This window comes from Pholis gunnellus (genome assembly GCF_910591455.1).
Source record: "Pholis gunnellus genome assembly, chromosome: 3".
NCBI lineage: Eukaryota > Metazoa > Chordata > Actinopteri > Perciformes > Pholidae > Pholis > Pholis gunnellus.
This window is the reverse complement of record NC_136529.1, coordinates 12,344,025-12,358,583: the sequence shown is the minus strand read 5'-3', so window position 1 is coordinate 12,358,583 and position 14,559 is coordinate 12,344,025.

The window sequence follows — 14,559 nt, the reverse complement described above, 5'->3', positions numbered from 1 at the left end:
ACTCGCACTTACCTGCTTCATGTGACCGGGGACTTGTGCTTTTTGTGCTCTACCTGCTTTCAATCTGCTGAAAATGGCGGATGAAGGATTGAGTCGAAAGCCTCCTCTGTAACGCGGATCGTGGTGTGTTGCATTTGGGGAGAGGCAGCCTGTCAGACCCGCACACTCCCACAGCGATGGAGCAGTAATGTCTTTTTAGTGTGTGTGTGTGTGTGTGTGTGTGTAGACGGCGAGGCTCCCTGGTGTCCTCTCCTGCAGGCAGTCGCTCCAGTCCTGTCCACAATGCAGCCTCACATGAAACCATGCCAATTAAGTACCTTGCTTAGATTCGTCTGTGAGCATAATGGGCCTGTAGGCTGGTGCCATCTGTGCATGCATGAATAGCTAAGGAGAACTCAATAAAAGCAGGCAAATGCAGGCTTAAAGGTGCTACTTAGTTCTTTATTTTTTATTTGAATATATATTAAATGTTTCACCCGTTGTGAGTTCTTTATTTAATAATACTCTTCTTCTAAAACACCAACTGATTAAGTGAGCTATTCACAAGTTCAAAACAAATGAGTGGAATGTCTGAAAAATGCTGCATAAGCACAGTTTTGGTATGACTGAATTAAATTCAATTAACTCCTTATTTCACCTGGATAGTTTAACTAGTATCTTACTAAGTACTGCTTTCAAGGGAGTCCTACACATATTAGAAACAAACTAGACAATGAAAACACATCAAACTGTCTGTTAATCGAAGTGTCCAGATTCCAGTTATTCAGTCCCTGAAACACAAAAAGCAAAGATGGCCCGCACTATTTTGAAAGCACATGATTTTAGGATATAACTCACAATTTCAACAGTTGGTTAACACGCAGCATGCAGTTATTTTCACGTTAGTTGCAATGATGCTAAAGTTTCAAGGTTAATTTTAAAAAATACTATATTCACTCAGGAGCCAGTTTATTAGGTACACCAAGCTAAAACAGATGTAGTCTAATACAAACGTCCTGCAATAGATCTTCCCTTCTTGAAGGTTATAATGTTCAGTTTATGATAAAACTGTTTTAGTGTTGATTGCACTGCATGGTCCTTTAGTAGAATGTAGTTTGTGGTGCTGTTGAACTGTTTTGCACTATACAGAGAGGTGTTACTGTTATTTAGCCTAACCTCATTTATAAACATGATGGACACAATGTGTCAGTATAATGCAGTTGTTTTAGTGTGGTGCACTTAATTAATAAACTGGCAAGTCAGTGTATATGTCATTTTGGAGCAAAAGTCTTCAAATGGACATGAAGAGCAGCAAAAACTGTGCAATGGTTCAATATTATGGGAACAAGGCCTCTAAATCCTCTTAAATCCTCTATCACAGTAAACTAAATATATATTACACTATCAATACATCTTGTTACAGTAGTCTACATTTTCTATGAAGACCTATTGATTGGTAAAACAACCAGACAGGAATGGCTGTTTTGGTCATTTACCTGCCACATTAAAGTCCCACAGAGATGGTAAAGGGATGCTGTAGCTGCCAGGTAAGAAACAATAAAAGTAGGAACATCTTTGATGGAGACAAATTCCAAATCTGCTCACAATATATATTATCATATTAACCAACATAGCCTCAATAGGGGAACAACTAGAAAACATTGTAATTGCTTTCATGAGATGGACAAAACAAAAGTCCATCTCTGTACAGCTTGTGTCCTCTGTTCTCTGCAGGTTGCAGGTGTTGATGCCTGAATTAGCTTCAGTAGGATTCAGTTCCTGTTTGGATAATTTGTTACTTCAGTTCCCACTTGGCACATTGTCTCTCAAAGGCCATGCTAGGTAACCATGACTGTCATCACCATGTCTGTGGCCACTAGAGGCTGCTGTGCTACCATAAACAGGTTGTGTCCTTGTCAGGTTGAAGGAGGTTTGAGCGCTAGTTAGAACAGGACGGATACACTAATAATGTATCCGTCAGAGCAGCACTACGACTGGCTGGCTGGCTGAGTTGTCACAAATGTGAGTGGATGTGTGGTTTACGGGTCTGAGTGTTCCTCTTTCTGAGGCAAACTTAAAACCTTCTCTGCATGGCGAGCAGGAGCAATCATGCAACGTGTCTCTGCATCTATTTTAGTTCTTTCTTACATAAACCTTACAGGAACAAAATGTAACACAATTCCTTCTGTTCGTAAGTATGAAAGGATCTGTGTTACAACTTCTCAAGGCGTGACCTCATGCCACATTAGGACACATAGTTCTTACTCTGAAAGTGTAGCAATAGACACACCGGAGGGTACTCAGTGTTCTTATATCAATCGCATCTCCTGTTTTGAGTTTCCATTTGTATTTATTTCAAAATGTACCTGTTCTTGAAAATCATATTGTGGAGCTTTCATGCACATCAACTGCTTCTTTAGAGTCTGTAACCTCAGCGCTTGCATCTCTTAACCAGATGTGCTGATTCATGACCACCTTTTCACAAGCTTTCACCCTTACTTCACAAGCGGTGCCACATTCCTCTACCCTTGCTCCACCCTGATGACCTTACCATGTCCACCAGGCTGACAGCTGCCCCAGGTCCTCCTGCCTTTTATGACTCCTGGTCTCCCATATGAGGGTGTCCATCAACTACTAGTGTTCTTGAACAAATCATGACGGACTCTTAAAGGATACAATACTTTCAAAAAAAGTCAAGGCACCTGTATGAACTGGTCATCCATTTAGCTTTTTTCAAATGGAAGTAAATCTCCAGTCCTCATTTTGTGCCAAGTTATTCTCGAAAGTTCATCTGAATCCAATATGATGCTTCAGCAGTCTGAGTTAGACAGACTAAGTGGATCTCTTCCAAAGTTAGTCTTTTTTGAACAAACCATCCATCTAAGAGGGAGTTTTGTAATAGAAAGAAGATATCCAGTCAGGCTGCTAAGCAACAGAATAGCTTCAGACAAACTTTGGAATATCGTTTTGCACAAAATGAGGGTTGTTGGTTTTGTCCCCCATAACTTCATTTGAAAGCACATCCCTCTCTGTGATTCCTCGCTAAGCTGCAGTAAAAGCAATAACAGAAAGAGGGAGTGAACAAAAAGACTAACTTTGGAAAATATCCACTTGGTTTGGCAGACTCGGATGGCACAGGGCTCATAGGAGCTTCACATAAACCTTTAATACATTTTATTACATACAAATAAATAAAATAAACTGAAAAAGTCTTCATTTATTTAGCACCACTAGGAGATATAATCATTACTGTAAAAGAACTGACTGAATGAATGTGGATACACTTGATCTCAGTTTATGGATACAGATTATTACAGGTACATCAAATTTCACATGAATATTAAAAACACAAAAACATAAATTAAGTTTATGGGTGCTAAAAAATAATCGGGCATTCATGACAAAAATATTAAATTCATATTTTCACAGTGAATGATGCATCCAAAGTCAGTCTTTTTTTATACACAGAAGATCCAATGATCATAATTAGTACAAATATAGTGAATGGCAAATATAAAATGCACTTCTTATATAAAGTTCTACTTGCTAATATTTTGACATTTGTAATTGTGTGTGATGACTGCTTTGTTTGACTGACTTGTCTTGCAGTGATGTTGTATATAATTTGTTCTCACTCATACCTCCTGAATAAATCAGCTTCTACAGTATGTAGAGGCCGTAGTAACAACTGTAAATTCATAAAAGTTTCAGACATTATTTTTATTACAAGTTTTGTAAATCTCTATTTGTTTCATAGCTCTTTAAAAAAAAAAAAGTGCAACGATTACAATATGTTTACTATATGCGGGTGCAGTTTTGACACAGAACACAGTTTAAAGCTTTCACTTGGTACACCATGTCCCCCTCACCATCCTAAAAATATTTACTGTAGGCAGGCTGAGCCGTGGACATATAGCTGGTGCTGCATGCCAGAGTGTGATTGATAGGAGGGCTCTCCGTCTCATGCTGCATGACAGAACAGGAAAAGTGATAGGCCTACTTGGCTCAGCATGTATCTTGTGCTTTTTCATGCATGCATTCATGCAGCTGTACTGTATGTATGCCAATGGAAATGTGCATACTGGATGTAAAGAACATTTTGTGATTAAAGGCCGGACAATGTTTGATAGAACAACCCCAAGAAAGAAAATATTTACTATATCCTTAGTGAGCTTTTCCTTAATAACACACAATCAAAAAAATCTCCACATGTAAAGTTACAAGTGCATCAAAGTTTTCAACATTCATGAATTTTCAAGATCAAAACATGATCACTCAGACATTCATAAATGTTTACACATCATGTTATCTCCATCTCAAGTAGCTAATAATCTACTCATAACAGCCATTCAACAGTTTACACCAACTCAAGACACAGCTTTATGATCAGAGGTGGAAAATACGTACTTGTACTTCACTTGAGTATTTCCATTCAACTTAGTCGCCAGAAATAATGTTGACATTGTACGTTTCAAACCACGGGACACGTTGAATGTAGACGTTTCTTAACAACAAAAAAAGGTTTCTTAAATACGTATCGTAACAGCCTAATATCACTTTTGCAGAAATGCACAACATGGTTAACAAGGCAACATAACTACTTGGTAAAAAAGACAGTGATTTGTGTTGAAATAGTCTTTCTTAACTTTGTTACGCAACGTTACTTAACAAGCGTACGGTTAATAATTTCTTTTGGACACACACAGTGGTCTCCTGGGTGAAAGTCCTGTGTTTGTTTAACCCATTCACCGCCCCTCCCAGCTGCCCTTAGTGGGCATTCTCCCTTGTTATATTCTTTATTATACCACCTAACTTTCAACAACGGTTACTCGATATATTACGTTATTTGTTCTGCTCATCGCTCGTTGTACTACGTCACTTGCTCTGACCAAATGCACAAACGTCGACATTCAACATAGACGTGGTTGGCAGAAACGTACAATGCCAACATTTTTACCTGGTTATTGGGCTGTTCTATTATGCTGCAAATACTTACGGATAGTGTTGAATGTTTAATCCACTGCATTTATTTGACACCTGTATGCATTTTCATTGATTAAAAGGTAACCTGGGGAGCTTTCGACCACTATTAGCGCTATGGAGCAATGTTTTATATTTGGGTCCCCGGTTTGTTTGTAATGTGTTTGTGCCCAAGGACAAAGGCAACACGATACACATTCCAGCCACATTCAGGTTATTCAACAGTAGGGGGTAATAACATGGAAGAGTAGAAATGGGCCAACAAGGGCAGTGAAGAAGATGACTGCACTGCTAGCATGTAAACATGTCAACAATGGAGAATTTAAAATATCAATAAATATCTCAAGAGAACACACAATGTATTTTGGTGAGACACATCGAATATTAATAAAACATTTGTTTGTTTACAAGAAAACTCCACAGGATGCCTTTAATCTACCTAAAAGTAAATACAGCACGTAATATTAGTTCAACCTCAACCAACAGGAAAATGCCGTCAAATGAATACTATTCCTTAAAGTTTATTTTTTTTCTGATGATACTTCCATATTTCTCATAAAGTAAAATATGAAAAGGACCTCAGAGTATTTCACATCTTACTAAAGATATTTATACCTCCTCCACCACTGGTTTCCATTATTATCGTGGCTTTCTGGCTATCCAAACCAGGGATCCTTTAGTGGACGTTTCTTAAGCAAAGATCCAATGCAGAAAAACTTGTTCTTCTCGGTACTTCAGTTCATCCACAAGTCATCAAACAGCTATTTCATTTGTTGATTAAATCTTTCCTCCGGTGTCCTAAAACAGGAGAAATAATTCTAAGTTTATAGTTTATATATACAGTTTATTTAAAGCCATTTAATCATTAATTATGGATTCAAACAAATTTAACTTTGTCACAATTGTTGTACTCACTTGCTTTCAGCGCAGTTTGTTGTATACAGTATGCCCGACAAACCCGCTGATGATAAAGGACATCAGTGTGAAGAATGCTGCACCGAGCACTGCCCCTCTTTTCACCAGAGCTGGAAGACCAGAGCCGCTATTAGTGAAATCAACTTTCTCACAGTGAGCTCTCAAGCAAACATGAACATGTCCTCACAACACTGGTTATACCCCGGGGGATTAGTTTGACTTTTTCACACGTTAAATTTCACTAAAATTGGTAATAATTACATTGTGGAATTTTTTAACAAAAAGACACATTTACATCATAGTGAAGTATTGATTCAAACAGTTTTACATATAGCTCAGTATTGGATTCTTACCAACAGGTTCTTCTTCCAACAATACAGCAGCAGCTTTAAAGTGTCTGCTGTTTGTCTTCTTGCTGATGCCATTACCACCTTCCAGAGGAGCAGGAACATGTTTTGCCTCAGAGACAGCGAGGGCAGAAGGAGCTTTGACAACTTCAATCGGGGATTCAGTTAAGATCTCTGTTGCAGCATGAGCCTCGGTTGCAGCTTCTGGGACCTCCACTCCTGGATCCATTGCTGTTTCTATGGTGTCATTCTCAGATGGGGTCTCAGTGACAGGTGTGAGCAGTATATCTCCATCGCCGTCACCTGCTGTGACCTCTTCCAGGGCAGTTTCCTGCACATCTGATGGGACAACATCTTCTTCTGTGTTGTCCTCTTCTGGATCTTCCAGGGGGATGATGAGGATTGGGTCTTCTGAAGCTGGTTCTTCGCTGGTAGGTTCCACAAGAACAATGACAGCAGGTTCTTCCAGGGCTTGTGCTGTTTCCTCTGCAGCCGGTTCCACTTGACCTTCCTCTTCTGTGTCAATGACAACAGAATCCTCTTCTTTTGGTGCACCGGGAAGAGGTTCTTCAATTGTAGCAGGGTCCTCTTCTGGGACTATTGGGACAGGCACCCCTGCAGCTTCTTCTTCTGAAAATTCCTCTGTAGCTCCATCTTCTGGTGCTTCTGGGGAAACTTTGGGGATTGATTCTTCTATAACTTGTTCTCTCAGCTTCGGCTCCTCTTCAGCTGGATCCAAAGGGACAACGACAACCGGCTCTTCTGGGGCCGACTCTTGTGATGCTGTTGGTTCTACAGCAGGTTCCACTTGATCTCCCTTTTCGGTTTCAGGCTCTACAGGAAAGAGGGCAACAGATTCCTCTTCTTCTAACATACTGGGAAGAGCATTTTCATCCAGGACTACTGGGGCAGCTGCTTCTTCTTTGTTTGCATACTCGTCTGGAGCTTCCTCCTCTGTTTCTGAAGAAATGATCAAGACTGTTTCCTCTTGTTCTGGCTCCTGTTCACCAGCTTCCACAGGAACAAAAACAGCGGGTTCCTCTGGGGCTGACTCCTCTTGTGTTTCTGAAGAAATGATTGAGACTGTTTCCTCTTGTTCCTCATGATTCGGCTCCTGTTCTGCAGGTTCCACAGTAACAAAAACAGCGGGTTCCTCTGGGGCTGACTCCTCTTGTGTTTCTGAGGAAATTATCAAGACTGTTTCCTCTTGTTCCTCATTATTCGGCTCCTGTTCAGCAGGTTCTACAGAAACAAAAACAGCGGGTTCCTCTAGGGCTGACTCCTCTTGTGTTTCTGAAGAAATGACCAAGACTGTTTCCTCTTGTTCCTCATGATTTGGCTCCTGTTCTGCAGGTTCTACAGGAACAAAAACAGCGGGTTCCTCTGGGGCTAACTCCTCTTGTGTTTCTGAAGAAATGATCGAGACCGTTTCCTCTTGTTCCTCATTATTCGGCTCCTGTTCTGCAGGTTCCACAGGAACAAAAACAGCGGGTTCCTCTGGGGCTGACTCCTCTTGTGTTTCTGAAGAAATGACCAAGACTGTTTCCTCTTGTTCCTCATGATTTGGCTCCTGTTCTACAGGAACAAAAACAGCGGGTTCCTCTGGGGCTGACTCCTCTTGTGTTTCTGAAGAAATGGCCGAGACTGTTTCCTCTTGTTCCTCATTATTCGGCTCCTGTTCTTCAGGTTCCACAGGAACAAAAACAGCGGGTTCCTCTGGGGCTGACTCCTCTTGTGTTTCTGAAGAAATGACCAAGACTGTTTCCTCTTGTTCCTCATGATTTGGCTCCTGTTCTACAGGAACAAAAACAGCGGGTTCCTCTGGGGCTGACTCCTCTTGTGTTTCTGAAGAAATGGCCGAGACCGTTTCCTCTTGTTCCTCATTATTCGGCTCCTGTTCAGCAGGTTCTACATGAACAAAAACAGCGGGTTCCTCTAGGGCTGACTCCTCTTGTGTTTCTGAAGAAATGACCAAGACTGTTTCCTCTTGTTCCTCATGATTCGGCTCCTGTTCTGCAGGTTCCACAGGAACAAAAACAGCGGGTTCCTCTAGGGCTGACTCCTCTTGTGTTTCTGAAGAAATGATCGAGACTGTTTCCTCTTGTTCCTCATTATTCGGCTCCTGTTCTGCAGGTTCCACAGGAACAAAAACAGCTTGTTCCTCTGGGGCTGACTCCTCTGCAGCAGGTTCCCATTGACCTGCCTCTTCGGTCTCAAGTTCTGCAGGAACTAGGACAACAGATTCCTCTTCTTCTGGCATTTTAGGAAGAGCAGCAGGTTCTACTTCAGTTTTGTCATCAGGGACAATAAGTTCTTCTGAAACTTCATCTTCTGAAGCCACCACAGGAATGATAGGGATTGGTACTGCTGGAACTGGATCCTCTGGGGATTCATTTTCCACAGCAACAGCAGTTTCTTCTGCTGCATTGTCCTCTGGAATAACCACAATCAGTGATTCTGGAGCTCCATCCTCCACAGAATGCTGTACACTCTCAACAGCAACAGCCGGGACAATGTCGTCTGTAGTTACATCTGGAGATGACTCTGCAAAGGCAGCTTCTTCAGAGACAGTTTCATCCTCTGGAGATTCTTGGGGAGCTCCAGCCAAAAGCTCACCAACATCATCAGTGTCATCAGAGACCTGATCTTCACTGGAAATTGGTTCTGGTTCTTTTGCAATGATCGAAATGTCTTCTTTAGCAGGTGCTTCCTCTGGAGCTGGAGCTGCTTCACCTGCAACAGCTGGAGGGAGTTTCTCATGAACTGGTTCTTTTTCCTCTATCAAGTGACTGTGGTCTTCAGTTACTGGTGCAGGTTCCTCTGGTCCTGGTTGAGGCGCCTGAACAACTTTGGCAGCTGCAATAGAGGTTAGAGCCTCAGAAAGAGCTAAAGCTGGTTCTCCAGTGGTTTAACAGTACAGCCATTTGGTATGTTCTAGTAGCACAACAAAGGAACCCTCATTTACCTAAAACATATTTGAATAAATATCTTTTACCATTGATTAAGTTAATTGATATATATTTCTATTCTCACATTTTTATATTCTTTTATAATTCCTATAAATATTCAGTAATATTAACTAAAGTTACTCATTAAAGCTTACTTTTGTTTTGCTAAAATGGCCCAAACATGAGCTCAATTTAATACCTCGCAGTTTGAACACTGGAATTCTGAAAAGGTCTGAGGTTAAGCAAAAGTGTAGCGGTTTTCCATAAAGTAAACCCCCCAGCACACTATAGCTCTGAACGATGACTGATGCAAACGGGGTGTGTAGGGATCCAAATTTAGTTCAAACGTCTCACAGGGGAGCAAGCTAACAGTAGCAAGTGAGTCATTGAACAGGCAATGAAAGTATTTCAAGAAGTTTGGTTGTTAATCACATCTTTGGATGCAGTCGGGCACGGGAGTTTTATACTTGATTTACGAGGGGGACTGAGGTCATTTTCTAAACTGAAAGTGTTTTTTTTATTCCTCACAGCTAGAAAATATTCTGTCTTAGATTCTGTTGACTCATCGTCTACCTTCTATGCAACACCAAATATGGGTTACCTTTTTAAACAACATATTTACATACTTCTGTAACATATTTCTGAATTAAGTTAGCACATTCAGTGTATTCTGACATTCATTTAAATGAACAAATATTCATAAACTGTAATTTTAGCAATCTAATAATTACAACTGAGAAACTATATGAATAAGAATTCATTTGACAAGTTAGATTTACTCAGACTGCAATAATATGTAACATTGAGATGTTATTATATTAGTATTTTAAATGTATGTAGCCTGATGATTGATGATGATTTTGAAGTGCAATATATAAAAATAAAAATATTTTAACAGCCTATAGTATTGTATGAAGCCTACATTATATTCCAGGGAGGTAGCTGTGCAATGATTTAAATTGATCTAGAGCCTTTTCATTTCTAATAATTGTGATCATGCCAAAAGAGTTCAGAGGAAATGCAAGGCTTACGTATCGGTGCTGATGAGCATAGCTGTACATATAGGACCAGGGTCAGCAGTACCAGAGAGGAAGCTTTGAACATGATGTCCGTCCCGTCGCAGTCTTTTCAATAGAGTCAAACAAATTCCAATAACTCCAACATAGCAGTCAGACCGGTGCCCCCACTGTGAGGGAATATCCCAGGGGCTGAAGCATGTGAAGCGTCAGTGTGGACGTATGTTGTGAGGTGACACACCATATGGAAATACTGGGAGGGTAAAATAAGAACCGTACTGTGAGATACGATCACATGGACTTCTCCAACAAGACTACACCAGCTGTTCCTTATGAACGGCCCGACTGTTTGAATACTTTAACACACATAAAAAGGTTGCCTATAAAAACAAGTATAAGAATATATACATTGTACTCTGACTTTCCAAACACTACATAAAGATGCATATTGCAGTTGCTTAAGAGTATTGTTTATAAAGCTAATCATTTGGGCACAACCCCTATGTTATAACCTCGGCAGTGATCTTTTATTTGCCTTAATGACTGATCTGTGTGTTACTATTTGAGTCTTTTAAGAAGTTATTCAGAGGAGTCGCTGTTTTGGTGACAGATATTTAAGTGAAATGAAAGATAAGCCACCTCCATGCTCTGGTGTTGGACAACCACCACATATGCTGAGACTGAAACATCATCCTGCTATACGTCATATTGATGGAAGTCTTCAGGAACAAAGCTCAAACAGCACATTATTCCACAGTGAAGTTACCATATTTTATTTCTTTAAGTGCCATTCATGCATATTGGGGAAGGGGGCGGGGTGGGCGGTGGTATCGACAATTCTAATAACACTTGAGTTATTTTACAGCACTAAACGAATACAAAGAGTAGCTGTGTCACCTCATCGGACAACAAAAGTAATAAACCGTGCAATAAACAAAAAGGACAAATAGGAGAAATAAAATACAAGAAATGACAAAGACGAAATCAAACAAAACAGAAAAATAAAACACAAACCAAATATATATTATCAACACTGAAACACTGAATGTAGAACCATAGTACAGGTAAAAGGTAGTGTCACACAAAAAGCAAACGCATTTTCATCACATATATACAATATAGATATATACATACTGTCACCCTCTGATTGGACAATAACAAAATACTCTATTCTTTTTGCTCCTGTCTTTTGTGAATAAGACCCACCCCCAGCCTTTATACCCCACCCCCAAGAGGAAAAAAGGGATGATTGAAAAGACATATATGTACAAGCACAACAACACACCAGCACTGAATAAAATAGGCCCCAATCAGCAGTACTTGTTGGCAGTTCTCTCCCATATCGTAACAAGGCTTTTTTTTTCTTTTTTTTGTAAATCTTTTCATCTTTTTTTCCCCCAATGATAGTAATCTCTCTGGCAGGTACATGTCCAACGGTATTTAAAAACTTAAATTGTTTTTTGAAAAAGAACTCACACAAGCAAACACACACACACACGCGCACACACGCATACTAAAAAATTGTGATTGTGATCCAGTCATTGTCTTCACCTTTTTCCCTTTTAGTCACATCTATTTGTTTTCCCAATGGGCTGCTGTGCTCAAATAGTAGCTTGTGTGTTCACGAGCTTCACCTGGAAGAACTGAAACACTTCACTTTCACACCAACCAAGGACTCACAGGACGCTCTCTGTTGTGGGTCAATTAAGAGTCCTAATGAAAGCCCACTGAAGCCTTTCCACCGCCGCCTTCAGCCGCAGTCCCTTGGCCCACGCTCACCCAAAAGAGTCACGATTTGTGTCACTTAACTGACTAAGAATTCGGTCTGAGCACTAATTCAGAATTTATGGCAGTTGAACAAAACTTTTAAAAGTCATAGTTGAAATCCACAGGTGAGGAAATCCTCCCCATGCAGCGGACGTTTGATATACAAAGACAGACAAAACGGAGCAGAAAGAAGCGGGTGTGGACAGGTATGATTGGCAGGAAAATATAAAAACGAACGGCAGTATAATCAGTTGAAAGAGGAGAACTTGACTTCATCTGCACAGTGCAGCTGTGGACGGTTTAACAGAAGCACTGCAGTATAAAACTGGGCGGGTTTTTAGTTTCAAAGAACCATGTGAGACTTCAACGGGCCTTTTCTAACAATAACCGAAGACTTTATATAATGTAAAAAAAAAAAAAAAACAAGAGTCCATGATTGTCATACAAATATGAAATCAAAACTACGGTGACCACTGGAGTCCATGGTTGCTAAACTATCCTAAAGGGTAGTTTGACATATAGTGAAACACACCTCAGAGGCAGATAATCGACACCACTCTCATGTCTGTACGGTAAATGTGAAGCTACAGCCAGAACAGCTTAGCACAAAGACGGGAAACAGGAGGAAACTGTTCCAGCACCAATGAAGCTAATTCATTAGCATATTATATCTTAAGTGAGCGACTCCACCTGGCCACAAAAGAGTCTCATAACCTTAACACTAAGGTTTTTGTACGGATAAAAAAAAAAATGAACATACAGCATGTTGATTAGTGAGCTTTAGAAGGTGCTTGCACGCAGAATTTGTAACCTTTTGATAGAGCCACGTTTCCCCATGTCTAGGCTTTATGCTAACGGCCACCTTGCTGTAGCTGCATATTCACACACACAGGAGTGGCATCGATCCTCTCATCTACAGTAACTCTTGGCATGGAAACAAATAAGCCTATTTCCCAAAATGTTGAACTATCCCTTTAAACAAGGACACAAGTGTCACAGATGCAAAGCACCATACACAGTTTAGCAGTACTGAAGAGGGGAGAAATGATTGAATAAATGAAATGAGTGAGCATGTGAGCGACCAGCTTTTGAGATCGAGGAGGTGCTTTGCATCTTAAAAAACGGTTAAGATCAACAGAAGAGTGCAAAGGGCTTTTCTTTCTCCCAACATAGTGTCTCTAAAGTTCAGCACCTGTCTGACTGAGGAGCCACTCGTTACAGGTTTCCAGAACCGCTGATCTCCCTGTTCTGTGCTGCAGAAACAAACAAAAAAAGTCTCAAATCTGGTCTTTGATCACTGTGTGCATCTGCTTTTGTGCTCATAGATAGCATAGAGATGAATGCAGCAATCAATCAGAGCCCTAAAATGACAATAAAACCAGAACACACACACACACGCTCCATTTGTTCAAAACACACACACACACACACACACACAAACAATCACACACTGTATGAGTCACATTTCTCATTCTGTTATGATTGTATAATAGCAAAATCTGACGCTATCCAACTATCACAACAAAACATTGGGCAGTTAAAAAAAAAGAAAAAAAAAATCATATTTTTGTAATTTAAAAGTCAGAAATGACAAACACTGAGTGTAGCATCGAAAACTCACTTTGATGTACAACAGGTGGAAAAAGGCATAAATTCGGGTGTAACTCATTTTACAGATCAAAGACTTGTACAGTAAAACTGTAAAAAACATCCGATGCATATCCTATTGATCATTAATCAAAGTATTGGGACACTAATTAGCTTCAACTTCTATTGTTTTGTTATTTTAATACACTTTAACATGATAATATAATGATGTTAGTCTACTAGCAATGTTTCAAGTCAGTGAGGCTGAAACCAGAACTGTAAAAATTGCATACAGGCTCTTGATGTTTTACTTTTTACTTGATCACAAGTATGAATCATTATAACACGTTTGCATACAATTTAAAGTCAAATTGTTTGAGGAGCGATGAGTTTGGCATGCTGGGAGATATGCTTCTGAGCTTTCTTGCGTCGACGATCAATACCACTCTCACGTCTGGAACATCTAGCCCGACTCTGTCGGCCTAAAAGCACCTCCAACGCTCACTGATGAACACATTATGTCTGCAGGAGGTCAATGCAACCAGCACAGAACTCCTGTTTAACACAAGTTTAACGTGTTGATCTGCGAGCTGTAGAGGGTTACCTTCGGACAGAGAAAGGCAGTTTCATATTTACCATACAATCTTCTCAACTCCCAACATGTCAGACTACACCTTTAATGCACCAAAACACCAAAACCTGCTGACTTGGAGCATCAATTTGAACAAAAACCTGTTTGCAAACTAGAGCCCATCGGATACTGGATTGTTGAGGCAAATAACAATATTTGAAAGTCTAAAAAGATCAGATGACGATCTATCGGCCAATATTTGTTTCTCTAAAGTTGTGACAGTGATACGTGCTAAGCACCACTTGACAAACTGTGTAATAGAAACACAGTTTATCTCAAACACATCTTTGACATTTGACAATTCATTGTTCCTTATTAGCCGACACATGCAGATATATTGGTGATATGCTGATCAGCCGGTAACACTAATCAGGCTCTATTACAAATGA